Source organism: Suncus etruscus, chromosome 2 (genome assembly GCF_024139225.1).
Source record: "Suncus etruscus isolate mSunEtr1 chromosome 2, mSunEtr1.pri.cur, whole genome shotgun sequence".
NCBI classification, from domain to species: Eukaryota; Metazoa; Chordata; class Mammalia; order Eulipotyphla; family Soricidae; genus Suncus; species Suncus etruscus.
In genome coordinates this window covers 60,234,329-60,257,667 of record NC_064849.1, presented here as the reverse complement: position 1 = coordinate 60,257,667, position 23,339 = coordinate 60,234,329, and the positions used below count along the sequence as shown (strand labels likewise).

Below are 23,339 nucleotides of genomic sequence, written 5' to 3'. Positions count from 1 at the left end.
CAGTCAATATTTTAATTTCTATGAAAATAATCTGAGATCTGATTTATCAAATACCAGTAGTTGTAAAATCATAAAATTTAATTGTTATGCATGGTCAACATACTCTAGGTGCATTATTATTTTAAAATTTCTAGTTCTAGAACAGCATATATATGAATCTGTAGAGGAAAACTTGTATTTGAAAACCTTATCTGATCATAGTCATTCATCTGGGTTTTGATTAAAGGCATATGGTTAATATCTCCATCTTAGGCTGCATCTGAGATAGATGTAATAGAGAGAGATGACAAATTGATAGGTGGAGTGCTCGCTCGAGCAGCACATATACTAAAATTGGAACGATACAGAGATTAGCATGGCCCCTGCACAAGGATGGCACGCAAATATGTGAAGCGCTCCATATTTTTTAATTTTTATTTTTTGGTAGTTGATACCAAATTTTTCTTCTCTTTTTCTTATCCTTTTTATCTCCAACAGAATCACATAACTTGAATTATTCAGCCTCATAAATTGAGAGAGGGAAAAAGATGCTACCAGGACCAGTCATATGAACATGTAGTGAAAATAAAAAATGATCAGATTGAACACCAAACCCAAAGTCAAGGACAACAGAGTGGATACCCAATCTACAACAAGCTGTAAATTGGTTACACTAGTATTCTGGGAGGGGGGTATAGGAGAGAGATATGTAATGCATGCTGGGAACAGGGGTGGAGGGAGGACAACACTGGTGGTGGGAATGCCCCTCATTCATTGTCACTAAGTACCGTAAATAATTTTGTGAAAGATTTGTAATGCACTTTGGTCACAATAAAAATTTATTAAAAAAAACACACACAAAAAATAAATTGATAGATGGGTATAGATGTTAATTTAAACTACGTACTGAATTGAAAAGAGGTCAGACTTTTGATTGATTATAAAAACAAAGAAAAGTTTACTGGAGAGCACTGGACAACAGTTTGGTAGGAAAACAGATGACTGACTATATTTCTAGGTAGAAAATGACATAGAATGAAATTCTCCTGTACATGGATATACATGGAATCTATTATGCTGAGTGAAATAAATCAGAGAGAGAAAGACACAGAATAGTCTCACTCATCTATGGGTCTTAAGAAAAATAAGATACTGAAATAATTCCCAGAGATGAGAGCTGGCAGGACCTGCTCAATATATGAAGCTCACCACAAAGAATGGTGAGTGCAGTTAGAGAAATAATTATGCTGAGAATTATCATAACAATGTCAGTGAGTGAGGGATGTAGAAAGCCTGTCTGGAATACAGGAGGGGGATGGAGATGAGGGAGATGGGGGCATTGGTGATGGGAAGGTTGCACGGGTGAAAGGGGGGGTGCTCTTTTTAATGACTGAAACCCAACTACAATCATGGTTGTTATCATGATGCTTAAAGATATTACTAAAAAATGACATGGAAAATGTGTTTTCAGGCACAGATGTGAGGCTAATTAGATCTATGTGGCATAATAAAAGGAACTAGAAGATATGATTGGATGGGAGAATTGACTCCTTATTCTTCAAGACTTTAACTGCAATTTGAAAACATGTAAATAGTTGTCCGCTGATTAAAGAATTTGTTAACTAAGAGTGAAAATACTGAGAGGTCTAAAATAGATAAGCAAAAAATTAAATGGTGGATAACTGACATAGAACACCTATAGTTCTCTGAAAGCTAATTTCTCCAGCATCCCATATGGTCCTTCAAGCCAGGAGAATTCGATTTCTGAGCACATAGCCAGGAGTAACCCCTGAGTATCACTGGGTGTGGGTCCAAAAGCAAAAATAAAATGAACCTTATCAGAATTAAATTTCAGTCTTCCCTCCAATTAACTGTCATGGCAAGATCAAACATCAAGGTATTTTGGCCTTGACTGACCAAAATATCTGGAAGCTGCATAATGTGAAAATTTTCTAGAGTGTATGGCTGAGCTTGTAGTCCTCAAAAAAAAAAGTAACCTGTGTCTTTCAGTCAGAACTTGAGCATGGGCCAATTTGAATCAAACCACAAATAAAGCCTTAGCGCAGGTCCTTTTCTAACCAAACAGGTAACTAATTCATAGGTCAATGGATTGCTAAATACAGACTTCATTTGGCCTAAATATGAACTTAAAGAAAGCAGAAAGCCATGTAGCTCATTCGAAGTCTTCTTAATGTGACACTTAAAAGAGTACAACTTGTAAATTTTCTTGACTACAGAGAAGAGAAATTATCAGGCCAGGAACTTAAGTACACAAAAGTGCCTAATTGCTGTCCTCAGTGAACTATGCAAGCCAGAGTGTCTATTCTACTGCCGTGCTAGAGTAGTAAAACTAAATCATAGCCTGACCAAGTCTCAAATAATATACCCATGTAGATAACTCAGAAAAGTGTAAATTTAATTTTATAGCCTTTCTTTAGACAGGGATTCAAGCCAGTAGCACTGCCACTCCAATCTCAGTGCATGGGCAGTAGCTAACCCAAAATTGTACTCTGATTACAAATCATTCCGTTTCAAGGACTTCAAAAAGATATATACCAGAAATTCAAACTGACTTGATTTTATGAAGAACTGTCTCTGCCAAAGCAAATTGCAAAATATAGGAGAGTTTGCCATTATTGAAATGTATAAATGCTAAAATAAAGATCAAAAAATCTATGAAACACACTCAAACACACGCACAAACACATATACACACACAGAGAGAAAGAGATAAACATAAAACTACGAAGAAAAGAAGTAGCTCTTAAATATCCAATTCTAAAGGTATCTATAAATTGTCATACCAAATTTTTGACATACTCTTGAAGTTTAGTTAATAATAACATATAAATAAATGAAATAAAAAGATAATATATAAATAAAACAAGATGTTTAACGAAGATATTCTTAAATTTAAAAAATCTCTCACTCACTATCATTGTCATGATAATTGTTAGTGTAGTTATTTCTCTAACTAGGCTCACCACTCTTGCCTGTCTCGAATACAGGCAGGGGGTTGGGGAGGAGGAAGATGGGCATTGGTGGTGGGAATGTTGCACTGGTAAAAGGGGTGTTTCTTTTTATAACTGAAACCCAACTACAAACATGTTTATAATTATGGTGCCTAATAAAAGATATTATTTATTTATATAAAAATAAAAATAAACAAAACCTATAGATGGAGAATAGAGGTCAAGGCTTTGCATGTAGCTAACACCTGCTAATACCTCTTCAATCACTGGCACTATGTATGTCACCCAAGCACTTCCACCAGTGATTCTTGAGCATAAAGCCAGAAGTAAACAGTAAATTGGATTTATTTTCTAAGACACCCTATTTATCATTGTTATTATTATTATTATTAATTATTATCTTTCTATTAAACATGTTTTGGTTTTACTTATATTTTACTATCTGGTGGGATTTATTTTTCTTTCATGGAAGTCTCTATATATTTCTAGGAAGCCTATTTAATGGCAATGAATTAATATATCTATTGCTTGTCTGAGAAACTTTATGCAAATAAATGCCAATTTCCCAATATTCTCCCCCCTTTCCCCCACCTACCTCTGAAAGAATTTTACTTCTCTTTATTATTCTATCCCTCATTCTCTTTCTGCTTTCTCTTTATTGCTCTCTCTCTCTCTTGTCTCGCTCTTGCTCACCTTTTCTTTTTTGACATTGTGGTCTACACTATTTCTAATGAAGAAATACTATGCATATCACTTTATTCATTTTCAGCACCCTACTAAAGGGTGATGTACATTTTATGTTTGAAACCACCATGAGAAATTTGTAACCATGGTGCTTAAATAAAATAATTATAAGGACAAAAAGAATGAATGCCATTATCAAAAATTCTAGAAATACTAAGTTTTCTTCCACGATGTAGGAAGAAAAAGAACAGGAACAAGAACTCTCTTTTGAGTGAGGAGGCTTGTTTTATGGCTTTGTTTTGCTTTCATTTGTTTCATTTTGGTTAACAACCAGCAGTGCTCAGGACTTACTCCTGGTTTTAAGTGATCAGTCCTGGCAGGTTTGGAAAATTATATGTGGTGATACAGGGTGTACAGGGTGCAAAACAAACAAAAGAGCCCTGTGTTTGTCCCCAAACAGGAATGTTCTTATTGTGTTAGTGTGAATAGAAAGTCAACCCAGAATCTATGAGTAATTAACAAAACATTAAAAAAGTGTTGTAGACACATTCAAAGGGGTTGAGAACAAGTTTTGTATGTATTTGCTTTGAAGATCTTGAGTTTAACCCATGGCACCTTATTCCCCACTGTATTCCATGGTGTAGCCTTGATGGCCTCTGGGTACCACTTTGTCCTTATACTACCATATTATTAACATGCACACAAATGCATCAGGCATGCTCTGGTGTGTTGGGAGAGACCCTGAGACCCAAGGTACAGCTGAGGAGGCCCAGAATAAATAATTAAAAATAGCTCCATACTTAAAACTTCAATATTTAAGTATTTATAAAATACACAGAAACATTAACTCAAAGATATGACATCTAGCTCCATACTTAAAACTTCAATATTTAAGTATTTATAAAATACACAGAAACATTAACTCAAAGATATGACATCTTTTACTCTTACAGTGCTGTTACAATAGCCAAGATTTGAAAAATGCCCAAGTAAACAACAATAGATGAATGAATAAGGTATATATTATATGTGCACATAAAGAAATATTACTTAGCTCCAAGAGAAGAAAATACAATCTTGCTTTTAAACAACATAGATGGGACTTGAAAAAAAATAAATATGGGATAAGTTTCCTCATATGTGCAAAATGAAGAAATTAATCAAAGAAATGAAGCCAAATGAAAACAAATCCTTTAACTCAGACAACAGAAATAAGGTTACCTTATTATAAGAAAGGGAGAAAGAGAGGAAGAATATAGAGAGAATTCAATCAGGTAGAGAATACTGGCACTTTGGTGGTGGCTGTGTTTTAGTTCCAAATTTCAAAGTAGTGTAAAATTGTATCCCTAAACTCTAAAGAGTTTCATACATCAATGTGTCCTAGAAATTAGATAATCATCTTCTTATAGGTTTATTGATAACTGAAACTAGTAGGAGAAAAAAGAGGATTAGCATAAAATTACAAACTTTCCCTGAACACCAACAAACTGTTTTTCTTTTTTATCTAACTAAAATTCTCCAAGTTAAAATAAAAATGAAATAAACAAACTTCTGAGATTGTGCTTTAAATTCCAATATGTTGGTGGACAGCATAATTTTGAAAGAACAGACTGCATACAGCAAAATTACAGGATGAAGTAGGAAAGTATTTATCATCTCCGGTAAAATAGTTTCTATATGGCTGCACTCACAACAATACTTCAAATTGTTTTCTTTTAATTTAACCTTGAAAGAAAAGAATAATATTTTTAAATGCTAAAACTGGAAAAATCTACAAAATAAAACAACGAAAAAAGATTTTCCATTAACTGTCATTTGGCTTGTCCATTCAACCAAGAAAATAATCATCACAGAACTTTAGAAACAATAAACAAAAAAGAACAGTTAACTCTAATTGTATTATTTTTAAATGAGAGAAAGCATGTATATAAGTGTTTAATTGGCCAAAATTGAACATAAAAAGTTACAATTTAAATCCTTTATATCCATTCTAAATGTACTGAAAATTACAGCTTCCATTTGGTTTAACTGCTTCTATTCTTTTGTGTTTCTTTGGCTTTCTTAAATTCTAAAATTCACATAATTTTTTCTCATAAAAATATAAAGAAAATATTTACATAAATAAATATAATTATTAATACAAAGATTTAATGATTGCATGAATGTATAAGATGAAATACTACATTTAATAAAATGTTACAATTTAATTTATTTTATATCTTAGGTTAATTTTAATCATTTATTCTCAGAAATGTCTATTCTATATACCTGAGAATTAATATTTCATCTTACATATATGGCCTATGTGCTATCTGTTCGTAACTTTTCCATTTTTCTCAACTCCCATTTTAAGGTAGCTTTTTATAAAGAACAAACGATAGCACTGGATATTAGCAAATATGCTGCACTAAGCAATGCCAAATGTCCAGAGAAGAACATATGTGCTAATACAGAAGTCCGGTAATTGCCAGACTCCATTTTAGTCATTCATTTTAGCTAATGAAAAAATGTTTATCATGCAACTCAATTTAAAATTAAATAAAATATATCACAAAAAATTTACATTTCTCATGTAGATGAGGAAATTATTGAGAAAGAACATGCTGATAAAACAATTTTCTCATTCAAAATTTAAATCCAAGGTCAAGATATAACAGATAAGATGGGAGCCCAAGTTCTCACTGCCATTTTTTCTAGTTGAGTAACCTTGTGTTCACATATTTTGTAGCAAAAAATCAGTTGGCCAAAATAGATGGATTCAAGACAAGTAACTTATTCACTGTACTTATTCACTGAACTATTGCTCCAGCCATAGTCTGACCTTTTTAACTACCTCAATTCACAAATTTTGTTTCTTACTCAGAACAACCTTTCTGATTTCTTCTTTGCTTTTCCTAATTATTTTAATGTACCATTTTAATGCTCTAATTATGTAGTGAAAAATACTTTGATTGCCATCAAGTTTAGATAATTATAAAAAAAAACACAGCAATAAGTATCCATGTATATGTGCTTGCTTTGGTATATGTTTCCAACATATTGGGATAAATACAAAGAATAAAAAATATTCAGGGGCCAGAGAGATAGCATGGAGGTATAATGTATACCTTGCATGCAGAAGGACAGTGGTTCAAATCCCGGCATCCCATATGGTCCCCCGAGCCTACCAGGAGTGATTTCTAATTGTAGATTCAGGGAGTAACCCCTGAGCACTGCTGAGTGTGACCCCCAGAAAAACAAAAAAAATTAATGAAAATATTCAGTCAGAATATACTTATATATGTAAGAAACTGCAAAGCTGTGTTACTAAAGTGAGTATAACGTATTTCATTCACGGAAAAATGATATTCTGTTGTTCATAACCTTTCCCAATTTGGTATTAACAAGGCTTTAAATTTTCATAGTAATTGAATTCTAATATCTACTTATGTTTTAATTTTCAACTGCCTAGAGATATTGAGTATTGCTTTCAAATTCTATTTTAACAATACCTTCCATTACTAAATATCTTTTTTAATGATTCTTAATTAAAGAACCTTGACTTATGAAGTTATAGTTCATTAAATTTAAGTCAATAAATATATAATTATCAATTATATAAATATAAAATTATATTAAAATTATATGAATTATAAAATTCATATAAAATAAAATAAATATATAAAAATATAAATTATATGACCAATCCTAGCCCAGTATCAAACCCCATTTACAATGTTCCCAAATTCCATTATTACACACCTCCCCACCACCAACCTAAACCTTGACAGACACATTGCAAAGTTGGTAATTACTGTTTAGATCCCATATTTTAAGTGTTGTTGAGTCTGTGCTTTGGATTTATACCTATATCACTTTCCCACATCACTAATATAATAGAAATCCCAGCCCTGTTCTCCTGTTATTTCCCTTCCACATAGTTTTCCTTTTCTCCTTGATTTCTTTCATGAGTGAATTTCTATTCATCTCATTTGTTTGTGTATTTTAATTTTTGTTTATTGTTAAGATTTTTTATATATTTGGGATAACATCCCTTCATCAGATGTATATTACAGAAATTTTTTTTTACAAATCTGTTCAGAAAATTTTCTCATACTCCTATCTTCCATTTTGTTTCTTTTCAATATATGTTTATGGTACCTCCAGCAAATTATCCAGACCAAAATACTTCATTTTTTAAAATTAGACCCTTTCTTGTTTTTTGTGTGTTTGTTTATTTTGAGGACAAACCTGGTGGCACTGAGGGTTTCTCCTTGCTCTGGTCTCAGAAATTGCTCCTGGTAGGCTCAGGGAACTATATGAGATTTTAGGAATTGAACCTGGGTTGGCCATGTGCGAGGCAAAAACCCTAGCCACTGTGTGCTACTGATGCCAGCCCCTGACTTGTGCCTTTCTTGAACAAGAATTTAATTCATGTTATACTACAGGCAAATTGTTTGATTTTTTTATTTTTATTTATATTGTCTCTGAACATCTACATGAGTTTGTAAAACTAACTTAAGTAGGTTAAAAAACTAACTGATCAAACTTCATATATTCACAGATATTGAATGTTTTGTACATTACACATCAATAGTGTATGAAATAGAAGTTAAATACATCCAGGGGAAGGAGGAGTACAACATTTGAATGGCAGAAGAAACATAAATGTACTTGATTTTATCCTGAATGAACACTGAACTTATTTCTTGTAGTTTAAAAGATATAGTATAAAGTCTTTTTTCTGGCAAAAAGACAGTAAAGCCTATTTGGGATTTAAGTAAATATATAGTAATTAAAGTTAGCAGTAATTTCTTAGAACTGATAATCAATCATTTCAAAGCTGTTCAAAATTCATCTAAAACAAACATGTATTACAAAATTGGCATTTATAGCAGAAGTCTATATGTCAAGTAACTTCACTAGAAGCACATGATAAAGATGTATAGACTAAACAAAATGACTATGCTACCCAAACTACTATATAGATTTAATGCAATCCCTATCCAAATTCAGACATCATCCTTTAAAGAATTAGAACAATCAATCACAAAATTCATCTGGAACCACAAAAGACCCAGGATAGCCAAACATACTGAAAAACAAGAAGCTGGGTGGCATCTCCTTAACTAACCTGAAACTATACTATAAAGCCATAGTGATCAAAACAGCATGGTACTGGAACAAGACAGGACCTCAGACCAGTAGGTCAGAACAGAATTCCCAGGCATAAACCCCCAGATATACAGCCAACTAATATTTGACAAAAGAGTCAAGAACTTGAAATGGAACAAAGAAAGTCTATTCAACAAATGGTGTTGGTACAACTGGAAAACCACATGTATGAATGTCAGAGACAGCCAGAGATCAAACCCTGATATGGAATTCAGCAGGACAAACCATTCTGTGTGGCAAGAATTCATAAACTAAGGCATTGACTAGCCCAGAGCCCTAAGAAATATCACAGTTTCCTATCAGGCATATATTCCAGGAAGCTTGAGATATCTTAGAAGTTTTACTATCTTAAGGTGAAAATTGGTTCCTGTGTAAAAACAATATGTAAAGTTTAATTACAGGGATGCACCCTGTAAAGACTGTCTGTAATGCTGGGTGTTCCATTTTGGTTCTTCTCCACCCCCTGTTTTAATTGTGCTTAAAAGAGCTTGTACCCATCAATAAAGGGAGACCTTGATAAGACACTTTACTTGGTCTCCGTGTCTCTTCTTTCCCCCCATTCTCTTTACAGGCTGGATTCCCTCTATACACCCACGGAATAATGGAGTCCTGCAGGATGGGACATATGAAAGTGAAAATTGACCCATACCTCATTCCTTAGACATAAGTCAAATCAAAATGGATCAAAGACCTTGAAATTAGACCCGAATCTATAAAGTTTATTGAGAATAAAATAGGCAGAACACTCAAATACCTATATATCAAAAAGGTCTTTGAGGATGGAGTAGCAATGGCAGGAAATTTAGCATCAAACATAAACAAATGGGAATACATCAAATTAAAAAGCTTCTGCATGGCAAAAGAAACCCTACTTAACACAAGAAGAGAGTTAACAGAATGGGAAAAAAATCTTTATGCTCAACACATCAGATAAAGTGCTGATATCTAGAACATACAAAGTACTCAGAAAGCTGAGCTCCCCAAAACCAAATAAAAATGGGCAGAAGAAATGAATAGACACTTCTCTGAGGAAGACAGAAGAATGGCCAACAAACACATGAAAACATGCTCACCTTCACTCATCATCAGGGAGATCCAAATCAAGACAACAATGAGATACCATCTAACACCAGTGAGGATGGCTCACATCAAAAATAATAGGAACAATCTCTGTTGGCAGAGATATGGCATGAAAGGCACTCTCATCCACTGCTGGTGGGAATGCCCCCTAGTCTAATACCTATGGAGAACAGTCTGGAGAGTGCTTAAAGAACTCAGAATTGAACTGCCATTTGACTCAGAAATTTCTCTCCTAGGTATCTACCCCCAAGTTGAAAAGACATTCATTCCAAAGTACATGTGCACCCCACTATTGATCGCAGCACTCAGTATAATAGCCAGGTCTTAGAACCAACCAACCTCGATGTCCAACAACAGATGAATGGATCATTAAGATGTGGTATCTATACACAATGGAATACTACATGGCAGTCAGAAATGATACAGTCACAGACTTTGCAGCAACGTGGATGGACCTAGAACATATTATGTTAAACGAAGTAAGTCAGAAGACGAAAGATAAACACAGAATGATAGCACTATTCTGAAGCACCTAGAACATATGCCTTATATACAACTAATACTCAAAAATCAAATAACATGGTTTAACAGGCTAGAAACTCCAAACACGTTAACAGTTAACATATACTCAGGAGCAGTATCCAAAACACACGAAAGAGGAACAACACAAACTCTTGACTACACAAAGAAACCAGCAATAGCAGAAACAGCAGCATAGAGAGAACAGGTATGTAAACAGCCTTCTACTACAAAGATCCATAATAATCCCTTAGAGATCTTATACAGGATCACTGGTAAAGAATACCATGGTAAATTACTGACTCCAATGGAAACATCTCATAACAATATGTTTTAATTCCTTAATCTTACTATATTTAAAATAACCTCACAGCTTTTCTGTCCACAGGCGTTCTTGGATTCTAAGGATGGACAAACTAAGATGGCATCTCAGGGCTCAGACACATGAGATACCATACCCAGCTTGCACTAAGAGAATGTCCCGAGAAAACTCCTTAACATACACTTTATCTCTAGGCTATACCTTCTTCTAGGATTTGAAGCACGTGACCAGTAAGACCACCGAAGCAGCAACTGTGATCTACAGACTTATACTACAGGCCATACTCATCGAACAGATTCAAGCAAACTAGCATTCCCTTGCTATTTTCTCCTCTCTTCTCACTACTTTTTTTTCCTTTCCTTTTTTTCTCCTTTTTTTTTTAACTGTATTTTCTCTTTTCTTCTTTCCTGCCCCTTCCATAGGCTTTCCCATTTTCCCTCTTTGGAAATATGACTATCCCTTCACCCCTCAATCCCATCAGACCTCCCACCTTATTAAAACGCTTCATCCTCAATTCTTAATCCATTAGGCATAAAGACTGACCTCCTATCCCAACGAACCAGTACCCAGCACCTAAGCGAAGGGACACCCAGTCAAACCTACACCTCGTCCCCTACAAGAAAAGGCAACCAACTCCCCTGCTGACTCATGATGCGGGGCCCTCCCTATCAACTCCCCCTAACGTGGACTGTTACTTGAAACTGGACTTAGCTCTAAAAGTATCCCCAATGCAAGAAATCTTCCAAGACCTCTCTGCTGCAAATCTTTTGCCAATCTCAAGAAGGTTAGGGTGTGTGACGAAAAGGTGCTTGGGAACCCACACTCCACAAGAGAATCTCAAAAAAGACAATGGGAAAACCTATACTTCCATCATAAGTATAAGACCTGAATTACACCACCTTTCTACCTGCATTTCCCCAAAACTAAGGTAGTATTTTGAATCACATTGTTCCTTTAATTATTTTGTTATTTCATTTTTTAAATGTTTGTTCTTCATATACACATGTGAGCACATATATTTTTATTCCTATTTTTATCTTTTTTTGGTGTGTGACCTGTTTCTGTTTTCTTCTCTTTCCACCCTCAAATGCACTGGCAATATAATGTAGCACCATTTCTCCCTGCAAAGACATACTAAAAAGGGGGGGAAATCTTACATATAAAAATGAGCTCTTTGTATTGTATTTTTGTGTTCCTTGGGTATATTCCTAGGAGTGGTATAGCTGGATCGTATGGAAGCTCAATTTCCAGTTTGTGAAGGAATCTCCATATCGCTTTCCATAAAGGTTGTACTAGACGGCATTCCCACCAGCAGTGAAAAAGAGTTCCTTTCTCTCCACATCCCTGCCAGCACTGCTTGTTTTCCTTTTTTGTGATGTGTGCCAATCTCAGTGGCATGAGGTGGTACCTCATAGTAGTTTTGATTTGCATCTCCCTGACGATTAGTGATGCTGAACATCTTTTCATGTGCCTTTTCGCCATACTTCCTTACTTCCTTTTGGCCATACTTCCTTACTTCCTTTTGGCCATACTTCCTTACTTCCTTACTCCTATATTCATTGCAGCACTATTTACAATAGCCAGACTCTGGAAACAAACAAGATGCCCTTCAACAGAAGAGTGGCTGAAGAAACTGTGGTACATATACACAATGGAATACTATGCAGCCATCAGGAGAGATGAAGTCATGAAATTTTCCTATACATGGATGTACATGGAATCTATTATGCTGAGTGAAGTAAGTCAGAGGGAGAGAGAAAGACGCAGAATGGTTTCACTCATCTATGGGCTTTAAGAAAAATGAAGGACATTTTTAACAGTATCTCAGAGACAAGAGAGATGAGGGCTGGTAGGTGCAGCTCAGGACATGAAGCTCATCACATAGAGTGATGAGTGCAGTTGGAGAGATGACTACACTGAAAACTATCATAACAATGTGAATGAATGAGGGAAGTAGAAAGCCTGTCTCGAGTACAGGTGTAGGGGGGTGGGGAGGAGGGAGATCTGGGAAATTTGTGGTGGGAATGTTGCACCGGTGAAGGTGGGTGTTCTTTACATGACTGTAATCATACAACTATAATCATGTTTGTAATCACGGTGTTTAAATAAAGATAAAAAATAAATAAATAAAAATGAGCTCTTATCTACTAGGGATAAGAACTCATACTTGTTTACAATACAGGGATATCTCCCACCTTGAAAATATGTCACGTGGACCCAACTTAGACCCCAGGTGATTAGACGACATCCATTCAGCCTTGAACCCTGGATCCCAGACTTACAAACAACACAGTTCTTCACAACAGTTACAGGAAACAAATTCCATCTGGGACATCCTTAATACTGCTGGGCCACCAACAAGTGCCAGCTCTAATATGATATACTGACAATGAGGAAAATGGGAACAACTTGACCTAAGAGCAGGTTATCCTACCTCACCAGCTAACGATAAAACAAAATCAGAAGACTTGTCACCCTTTGGTCAGTCCAAAAGCCAAGATCGCGGTTTACAGATGACTGGCTGCTAGACCCATGACCGGACTGTATGTATCCTGGGCCCAATAAAAAAGCCCTAGTCTAGGGTTTGAGCTACGACCTGCACAACAACCATGATATCCAGGTCAATAGGTCTGGCTGAGACAATTGCAATGGAATAGGTCTTCTGGAAAAACAACGAAAGACACTATCCTAGGTTCCAGCCTAGGATCAGCTCAAAGACCAAGACCACCAACCACAGAAGATGGATTAAAATGACACTGAGGGATCAGAACTTCTAGTAGCACAAAGAAAGACTTCATCATAAGTTCCACTCCTGGACCTGTGCAGAAACTGAGATCTCTAGATACAGAGGTCTGATGTTATCAACCAGGACGGAGCAGAAGTCTTCCAAACACCATGAAAGCACAAAGGGGAGAGAAAATGAACCTGAAATGAGTCTATAGTTAATCCCATGACAATATACTCCAAGGGTGGAGAAACCCCATATCTCTTAGGCCAAGAGAATTCCTTTTCAAATGACCCCAATATTTACTGTGCCTGTGCAGGAGGGAAGAAAAAAAAAGGCAAAAAGCACAAAACATTTTTATTTATTTATTTTTTGTTGTTTACCTATCTACTTTTTGTATATTTCTTTGTTTGGGTGTGGTTATTGAAGTTGTTGTCTCCATTTATATTTATTTCTTCTTTTTTTCTTTTCTTTCTTTATGTGCTCTGCCATGTTTTTTATCTCAAGACAATGGCTTTTTTTGTGGTGCTTATCTTTATTGTTGGAGTGCTCTCTGGATATTTTATTTGACACTTCTTTTTGTACTGTTGTGGTGTTTCACCTTCTTTTTCCCCTTCGTCTCTCAAACCAATGATGAGAGCCTCTAGAAGAATTCCGCCCATTTTTGGCGTATTTGATTTTTCCCCAGTTTATTACTTTTCTATTCTTCAAACAAAACCACATAACTTGAACTATCTAGTCCTGCCTCCCAGTTAGAGGGGGAAATAAGGGAGGTACCAAGACCAAACAGGTGTAAGACTACTAAGTAGTAAACTAGGTACATAGGGGACCACATATTCTAGCAGCCCCGGGAGTGAGGGAGGAGTATATGGGAGGTAGGATGGGAACGAAGGTGTAGGGAGGACAAATCGGTGATGGGAATCCCCCTGATTTTATGTAATTATGTACCTAAAATATTATTGTCAACAATATGTAAGCCACTATGATCAAAATAAAATTATATTAAAAATGTATAGAATAAAAAGAGAGATCTTGTGATCTCTCAGACAAGAGAGTACAACGCTTGTACTCAGATAAGGTGATGTACAGCTAGGTAGTATTCCATTGTATATATGTAATACAGCTTCATGAGCCACTCATTTGTTGTTGGACATCTAGGTTGATTATTACCCTTAGCTGTTGGGATACTGATCCTACCCTAATCAATAATAGTGCCCCACCCTAGGGTGTCATCTGGTGATAGTATATTGGATTATTCCTTACTTCATATTCAGCTCCCACCCTAAGGTGTTACCTGATTCTTGTGTATAAAAGCAAGGGTCTGTGGAAGGCTAGGGTTTTTTGCTGGGGCTTATTCTGGGGCTTTTTGCTTCATCCTTATCCACTGAATAAAGCTGAGATCTCCTGAAACCTGACTGCCTGTGAGTTTTCTACCTGCCACTTTCACCTCAGAACTGCTGGCTGAACAGGGTGGCAGACGCGTGGTCTAAGCTGGAGGAGAAAAACCTCATTTTCCATCCCATCATCATCCAGTCCCATCAAGGGCTGACTTGCAACACTTAGCTAATGTATTGAGTGCAGCAATAAGTAGTGGTGTACTCACTTGTTTTCTTATTAATATATACACTAGTAAGCAATGAATATTTTAATCTGTAAATTACATGACCAGAAATACTATCTCATAAAGAATAATTCCCTAAATTATGAAAATATAACAAGCCTAAAAATAATTTATCCTATTAAGATATACAATTAATATAATTGAAAAATATCTGTTTTTCTACATTTATCCAAAAGGATGTATTATACCAATATTCATCTCAGCAATCAGTACAATAGCTAAGAAATGAAATCACACTAGATGCCCAACAACATCATGAAGATGTGGTACATAAATACAATAGAATATTTCATGGCTATATGGAATGATGCAACCATGCAATTCACTGCAACAGGGATGAAACTGGAAAATATTATGTTAAATGAAGTAACCCAGAGAAGTATAAATAAAGATGATGGCACTACATGTGGTATTTCGAATTACTGCATGAAGAAATGCAATGGTTTAAAAGGGAGTTGTTGAGAATACTCTAGACCACAGAGTATAGTAAAGAAAATGAAATAAATTGGGAAACACAAATACAAAATGATGGGGGATAGGGGCCAAGGGGCTAAGGTATATTGGTATTGTTAAAAAAGGACAAAACTAAATACCTATGCCTCTCTCTCTCTCTTTTCTCTCTATGCATCCCTCTCTGTTTCCCTTTAGACACCATGATTTAGGATACTATTATTAAAAGTGTATCATGAATTTAGTCTCTTTCAATACTTAACATTTTCTAGAGATCATGTCCAACTGTTATTTTCTCCTGCACTTCCTATCTATCATTCCTATTGTTTGGGGGTATTATTTTTATACTATGTTTTGCAATATCCCACAAATACGTGTGATCATTTGATGTATGTCACTCTTCATCTGATTCATAAAACTCATAATACCCTCCATGTCTATCAATGTATAAGTAAATTCCAAGAGTTCACTTTTCCTAATAGATGTATATTGGTCTATTTTTTAGGTGTTCTTTTAGCTTCAATGTCATGGAGAGTTCTTACATTTCCATCTATATGTGGATGATAACATCAAGCCTCTATAACTAGAGATCTTGGTACTTGTGTAGGTGATAACACAAATGCTAGGAGAGAATTTTTCTTTATGGTTCTAGAAGTTCTGTTCCATTACTGTTGCTGTAATCAGCCTTCTGTAATTAGAGGTCTTGGCTTTTGCTCAGATCCTAGGACAAAGACCTTTCAGTATGGTTCCAGAAGTTCTGCTCAGTCACAGAACTTAGTTCTGTCAAAGTCAGTCCTCTGGAATTAGAGATCTTGGTTTTTGTATGAATCCTAGGCCAGGGACTAAGCTAGGATCTTTCTCATTGGTCCCTCGATAGATTCTGCCCAGTCTTAGTTTGTCAAAGTTTGTCTTCTGTAGTTAGCGATTTTGGTTTTTGCATAGAGCAAAGGATGACATGTCATCCTTGCATCATACCGTTAGGTGATGAGATAGGGCAAACTTCTCTTAGATGTTGCCTTTTTTTCATGTCAGGATGTCATATTAAAACGGGTACAAGTTGGTGCTAGAGTGGTATTAGGAATTTCCCAGGAAGGAATTTGGTTCCTGGTGCTATTGCTGGGACCTGTATCTGTTCCACATCTGGAATTTGGGGTTCTGAGTTAGACGGTCGCTGTCCAATCACATGGAGTCTAAGTTGGGTCCACATGACACATACTCAGGGTGGGAAACATCCCTGTATTATAAAATGATGGGTTCTTATCCCTAGTAGAAAAAAGCTGTTTCTGTGCACAAGATTTGCCCTCATTTAGAGTGCATAGACAAAAGGGGAATGTGCCATATTATATTGCTGGTGGATTTGGGGGTAAGAATGTTAGTCTACACAATCCCAAGGATTTCTTTAGCCATGCATGGTCATTCATTGTCAAATATAAAATTCTGGATTGTTTAATTTATTTATTTAAAAAATGTCAAGGGTATCTTTAAATAGAAAATGATCAGACTTAAGCATCAAACCCAAAATCAACAACAGAATCAATACCCCATCTACAGCAAGCTATACACAGAGGGTAACAGTTACACTAGCACTCCGGGGAGCAAAGGAAGAAAATATGGAACAGGTGCTGGGAAAGGCGTGGAGGGAGGACAACCCTGGTGGTGGGAGTGACCCTGATTCATTGCCATTATGTACTTAAATATTATTGTAAAAATTTTGTTTTTCTCTTTGATCACAATAAAAATTATTTAGAAAAAAAAGAGGAATACGCTGAATCTGTACAGTGCTTTGGGAACTACTGCCATTTTAATTATATTAATCCTAATCCATAAATTTCCACTTACTAGTGTACTAGTTATTTATTAAAGTAGAGTTTTGTAATTTTCTTTGTATAGTACTTTCACCTCTTTATTTACATTTAGTCCAAGGTATTTGATTTATGAATCACATTGTGAATTGAATTGTTTTCTAATATCTCTTTCCTCTCCTTTATTCCTTGTATACAGAAAAGCTATGGAATTTGAATGTTAATTTTTTAACCTGCCACTTTACTTCTTTTCTGGAACTATTTTGTAAAGTTATTAGGATTTTCTAAGAAAGCATCATATAATCTACAGATAGTGAGAACTTAGCTTCTTCCTCTTTACTTATTTTTTTTCTCGTTTTATGGAATAGAGTTTCTCAAAGTAATATTTGATGATCATTTTGATGTCTGTTGTTCTTTGGCTCTCTTTTTTTGTGGGACCTACTAGTGGTTTACTGATCTGGCTTCTTTTTTTTTTCTTCTTCAAAAAAGGACCTCTTGGTTTCTTTAATCTTTTGAATTGATTTTCAAGTGTTTCAGTTTCATTAATTTCTGCTCTAAGTATTTTTATTTTTTCCTCTTGCCAGCTTTTGACTTATTTTTTTTTGTCATTATCTAGTTTCTTAGGCTATGCAGTCAAGTTGTTTATGTGGGTCCCTTTCTTTCTTTTTTTCTTTCTCTTTCTTTCTTTCTTTCTATCTTTCTTTCTTCTTTTTCTTTCTTTCTTTCTTTCTCTCTTCTTTCTTTCTTCCTTTCTTCTTCCTTCCTTTCTCCCTTCCTCCTTTCCTCCAACCTTTCTTCTTTCTTTATTTCTTTCATTCTTTCTTTCTTTCTTTCTTTCTTTCCTCTCTTTCTTTCTTTCTTTCTTTCTTTTCTTTCTTTCTTTCTTTCTTTCTTTCTTTCTTTCTGATAAATGCTTGGAAAAGCTAATATATTTTCTCTTAACACAACTTTTTTAATTTTTTATTTTTATTGTGAACAAAGTTACTTATGATCTTTCACATAGTGACAATACATCAGGGGCATTACCACCAACCAGTGTTGTCCTCCCTCTACCCCTGTTCCCAGCATGCATCCCATATCTCCCTCCTTTGCCCACCCAGACTGCTAGTGTAAATGGTCCACTCTGTAAATAGCTTGTCATAGATTGGGTATAGATTCTGTTGTCATTAATTTTGGGTTTGGTGTTTAAGTCTGTTCATTTTTTATTTCTACTGAATGTTCATGTGACTGTTTGGTCCAGGAAACATTCATTCCCCCCCCCCCTCTATTTATGATGCAGAACAAGATGATTCAAGTTATATAATTCTGTTTGAAAAAAAAGAAAAGAAAAGAAAAAAGAAAAATAATTGGAAGGAGTTCTAGAAGTTGTAAATATCAATTCAAAAGAAAAAAGACATAACTAAAATAAAACAAAACAAAAACAAACGGAAAGAACAACAAAAAAAAAACCAAAACCAGCCAGCAACTACAAAATAGGACAAAAGCAACAACAACAACAACAAAACAAATAATTACCATGAACTTACCACATCTTTTGGTGTGTTCCACAAGTTCTGGGACCTCATATCCTCATTCTCATTTGTTTTCAGATATCTTTTGATTTTCTCTGACCTATTTATTGTTTATTAAGCAAATATTGAGTATACAGATTTTTGCAATTTTCTCCATTTCTGTCTGTGGTCAACATCTATTTTCAGTGTTTTGTGTCTGAGAGAATAATTGGTGTGATTTTTATAATGAAGATTTGTGGACATGTTTTGTAATCAGAATGATGTCTGTTTTGGAGAATTCCCCATGTGCACTAGAGAAAATTGTGTATTTAATTTGGGGGATGAAAAGCCTTATATACCTACTAAGTTCTTCTCTTCTAGCTCTTCCTCCAAGCACATATTTTTTTACTGAGACTTACTCTAGTTAATTTATCGAGATGTGATAGAGCAGTGTTGAAATCTCCTACTACTGTTGTCTTGTTTTATTGTCTTTCTTCAAGTCTATTAGCAGTTGTTTTAAGAATTACGCTGGTCCATATTAGGTTCATATATGTTTAGGCATGTAAGTTTTTCATTGTATTCATGTCCTTTGGTTATTAAGAGGTGACCTCCACAGTCTCTTTTTACCTTTTTAAGCCTAAAAACTATGTCGTCTGATACTAGTATGCCCACCCCAGCCTTTTTTAGGAGCTTGTTTGCTTCAAGAATTGTTTTCCGGGGGCTGGAGCGGTGGTGCAAGCGATAGGCATTTGCCTTGTATGTGCTGACCTAGGATGGACCTCGTTTCAATCCCCGGCATCCCATATGATCCCCCAAGTCAGGAGTGATTTCTGAGTGCATAGCCAGGAGTAACCCAGAGTGTCACTGAGTGTGGCTAAAAAAGAAAAAAAAGAATTATCTTTCAATTTTTGACTGAGTCTCTGTTTGCTTTGAATATTCAAATGTGTTTCTTAAAGGCAGCAGAACATTGGTTCAATTTTCTAATTTATCCTTCCACTCTGTGTCTCTTAACTGGTGTGTTTACTTCATTGAAATTAAGCAAGATTATTGCCAATAAATTTTGTGGCATTGTTCTATAGAAGTTTGGTGTGTTTATGGGATGTGTCTTTTCTTAAAGAAACAATTTAAAGTTTTACTCTTTTTGTTTTGCTTTGTTTTGTTTTGTTTAGTTTTGTTTTGGGGGGGCACACCCAGCGGTGCTCAGGGGTTACTCCTGGCTGTCTGCTCAGAAATAGCTCCTGGCAGGCACGGGGGACCATATGGAACACTGGGATTCGAACCACTCTATGGAGTCCTGAGCTACCATTTATCCATGAAGCTGTGCATTTTTTCTTTAAATATGATTTGTGAGCATTTATTTCATCCAGTGTTTACTATATCCCACAATTTCCTTTGGCTTTGGACAGCTTCCTTTGTTGAATCTACTGTAAATCTTAAAGATGCTCCTTCATATATAATTATTTTATCTTGCTGCTTTCAGTATTCTATCTTTATCTGTTATTTATATAATTATGACTAGGGTGTGCCTTGGGGTTCTTTTAGTTTGGTTACTTTTAGATAGTAGTCTCCAGGTGTCTAGAATGTGAATACATGCATTCCCCAGCTTTGGGAACTTCTCAGAAATGCTGTATTTGATTTGCTTTTTCCTGACTCTCTAGGACTCCAAAAATTCTTATGTTGTTTCTGTTGAGTGTATCCTAGAGTTTTCCTGTCATCATTTTATTTATTTATTTTCTAAGTTCATTCCATCTTCTGTTGACTGGATGGTTCTTCAGATCACCTCGAGCTTATTCATTTGGTCCTCAACAGTTGCTACTCTGCTGTTGAGGCCTGCTGTTTAATTTTTCATTTAGCCTACCAAGTTTCTCAGTTGTATTTTCTCATTTCTGTTCTCATACTTCCTGTATTTTATTGGCAGTGCATTCCATTATTTATTTTATTTTATTTTTCATTATTTTTTTATTTTATTGAACATTCTAAGCATTCCCACCTGAACTCTGCTTCAGAGAGGTTATATAAAAGGATACTATCAATTGGGTCTGAAGAATTGCTGTCTTCAACGATAAGGTGTATTGGAATTTTGTGCTGATTTATAGTGGTATCTTTTGCAGTACATGAAAAGTGCTTTTTTCTTATGTCGCTGTCAGTCTTCCCCACTGCCAGGTGTCCCAAGAATATTATATTAGTGATAAATTATCTCATGCTGTAAACAACCATTGCTTAAGATTCCATACCCCTGAGAGTGGCCTCTGAACTTTGTGGGTATCACTTTGTTGAGGTATGTCAGTTAGCTCTTCCTGTGGTTGAAACAATATCAGGTCTTAGTCTTCCATGTCCTGAATCTGAGTTCTGAACCTGTGTGCCTGGTGCAGCAGTAGGGTCTCATTCTTCCACATGACTAATCTTCACTCTTAGTTTTAGCCTCTCAAGTTCAGTTCTTTTGATTTCTTTCACTTTATTTAAAAATGCACCACATTGTTGACATAGTTGACTATAATACATTTGTTTCCAGATAAGTGAGAGAAAAGTTATTAAAGAGAATAGAATAAAAATAAAAAAGAAGATAAAAATAGAAAAAGGAATAGAAGAATGTTTAAAAAAGAAAGAAAAGACAAAAGGAACAATAGCAAGCCATTTGTGAAAATTACTATATCTCCAATGAAGTCATTAATACAATAGGAGAAGGTTTAGTAAGCTCTTCTTAGCTTCCCATTCTGTTAAATTGGTGTGTTCCTGTAGAGATGAAAGTATCAAACAAACGAAGTTGTCCAGCAATTTAAAGTTCTATTACTGGTACTGAAGCTTTGTAAGGTATATTGCCAGCTGCCAGTCCTCCTGGAAAAAGGATGTAAGGCATACTGCCTGCACTCACATCAAAAAACTCTGATGATATCAGACCCCAAACTGGTGTACCTAAAGTTTGGTCAGTTTAGTGTCCCCAAAGGAAATCATACAGGGGTGGTGATGTGGGGCAATCAGTAAAATGATAAAATTCACCAAAATTGCCAGCTTTCTGCTTTGTGGGAGTGTACCCATGTTTTTTCACAGATTGTTATACATCTCACTTGAGAAAATAGTGAGTCTATGGAGCTGGCATGCTGCAAACATTCAACTGTGATTATTAATATTGGAATATTGCTCATTAATTTAAAAAATCAAAAATAAGATACTTCCAAAATAAATTGTTTGCCCTAATACTATTTATATAAATTTTCTTAGATGCATTGGTAAAATATTACACATTTAATATTTTGTAGAAATCAAATAAATTTAAATTACTTTATGTTAACATTTAATAAGAAGTATATATAAAATAAATTCTAGCCAACAAAAGAATTTAAAGACCCACCATTCATTGTTCCTTAGTCAGAGCGAAGCACCAGGAGGTGATATAGTGCTGTAAACATCTCACAAAACATTTATTTTCTAGCTGACAATGGGCCAAAACAACACTTCAGACATGGGTTCAGGAAATGCCATCTTCTCACAGCAGGCTAACATAAATTCTAATGACCTGATACGTTTAACTATTCCTTTTTATCAAACTCTTATACTAGTCTCCAGCACATTCTTAAAATGTTCTCAAAACAAAATGTATCCACTGCATTTAAGTTTGACTCTGGTTTAATAACAGTTTTTGTCTCAATCACTCTTTTTTACTGTCTTCCTAATTATTGTCATCAGTGTGCACTTTTTTTCCTTGAAAGAAAATATTGACATTTTAGGGTTGAAATATTGAAATGGTGCATTTGTTTTATTGATGACTCTGCAGTAAACATTCAGTGAACTAAAAGTTGCAGAACTTTCTTGATGATGCAAAAAAAAAAAAATTTAGGGACAAACTAGAGAAATGAGTAAAACAACTTTTTAATGAAGTAGATTATTTTTTTATTTTTCTCTTATAAAAATCTAAGTGTATAAAATAAATCTTGATATTTGACACTGATTATTGTGTGAAATATCCTTTATAATTCCCTATAATACTGGCAGTTCACATGGTCAACACTGAGGATCCATGGTCTATTTCTTTGTACTGTGAACTAAGTCAAGCACTTTAATATGAGTTTCAGAAAATTATATTTATCCTCAAAATAAGTGCTTTCCATCATTATTAGAATACTAGCCTTTTACCAATATATGATTGAATTCTACTATAATGTAGTAGAAAACTGTCATTTAAAACTACAAGTATCTGAAACCAAGTTCTACCACACAACACAACTGCAAAGATCAAGTAAAAAACCTGGTCTAAAACTGTCTGCCTTTTCCATGAAACTTTTCTAAGGGTTGTAGAACAAAAGCTGTGAGAATTCCAGAATCAATCTCAAAAGTAATGTCTCACATCTTCCCGAGTGGCTGCTTTCACAACATATAGCTAATAGTGCCCATTACAGCAGCAGAGACAAAGACAGCCTGTAGTAAATCTTTCTCTTTTACTGTTAGCTCTAGTTTAGGAAGATTTACTTTTATAACAGCCATGGAGACTTCTACCTTATCAACCCCACTCCTTTAATACTTTTCTCCCAAACCTGTTTTACAGC

General features: G+C 35.1%; 1 non-coding gene across 1 annotated transcript; it reads left to right on the top strand.

Annotated features, from left to right (window-relative positions):
- Positions 1-303: 303 nt before the first annotated feature.
- Positions 304-407, top strand: LOC126002127 (U6 spliceosomal RNA). Its single transcript, XR_007492902.1, has one exon. It is a non-coding gene; the product is annotated as a U6 spliceosomal RNA (small nuclear RNA).
- Positions 408-23,339: the final 22,932 nt, after the last annotated feature.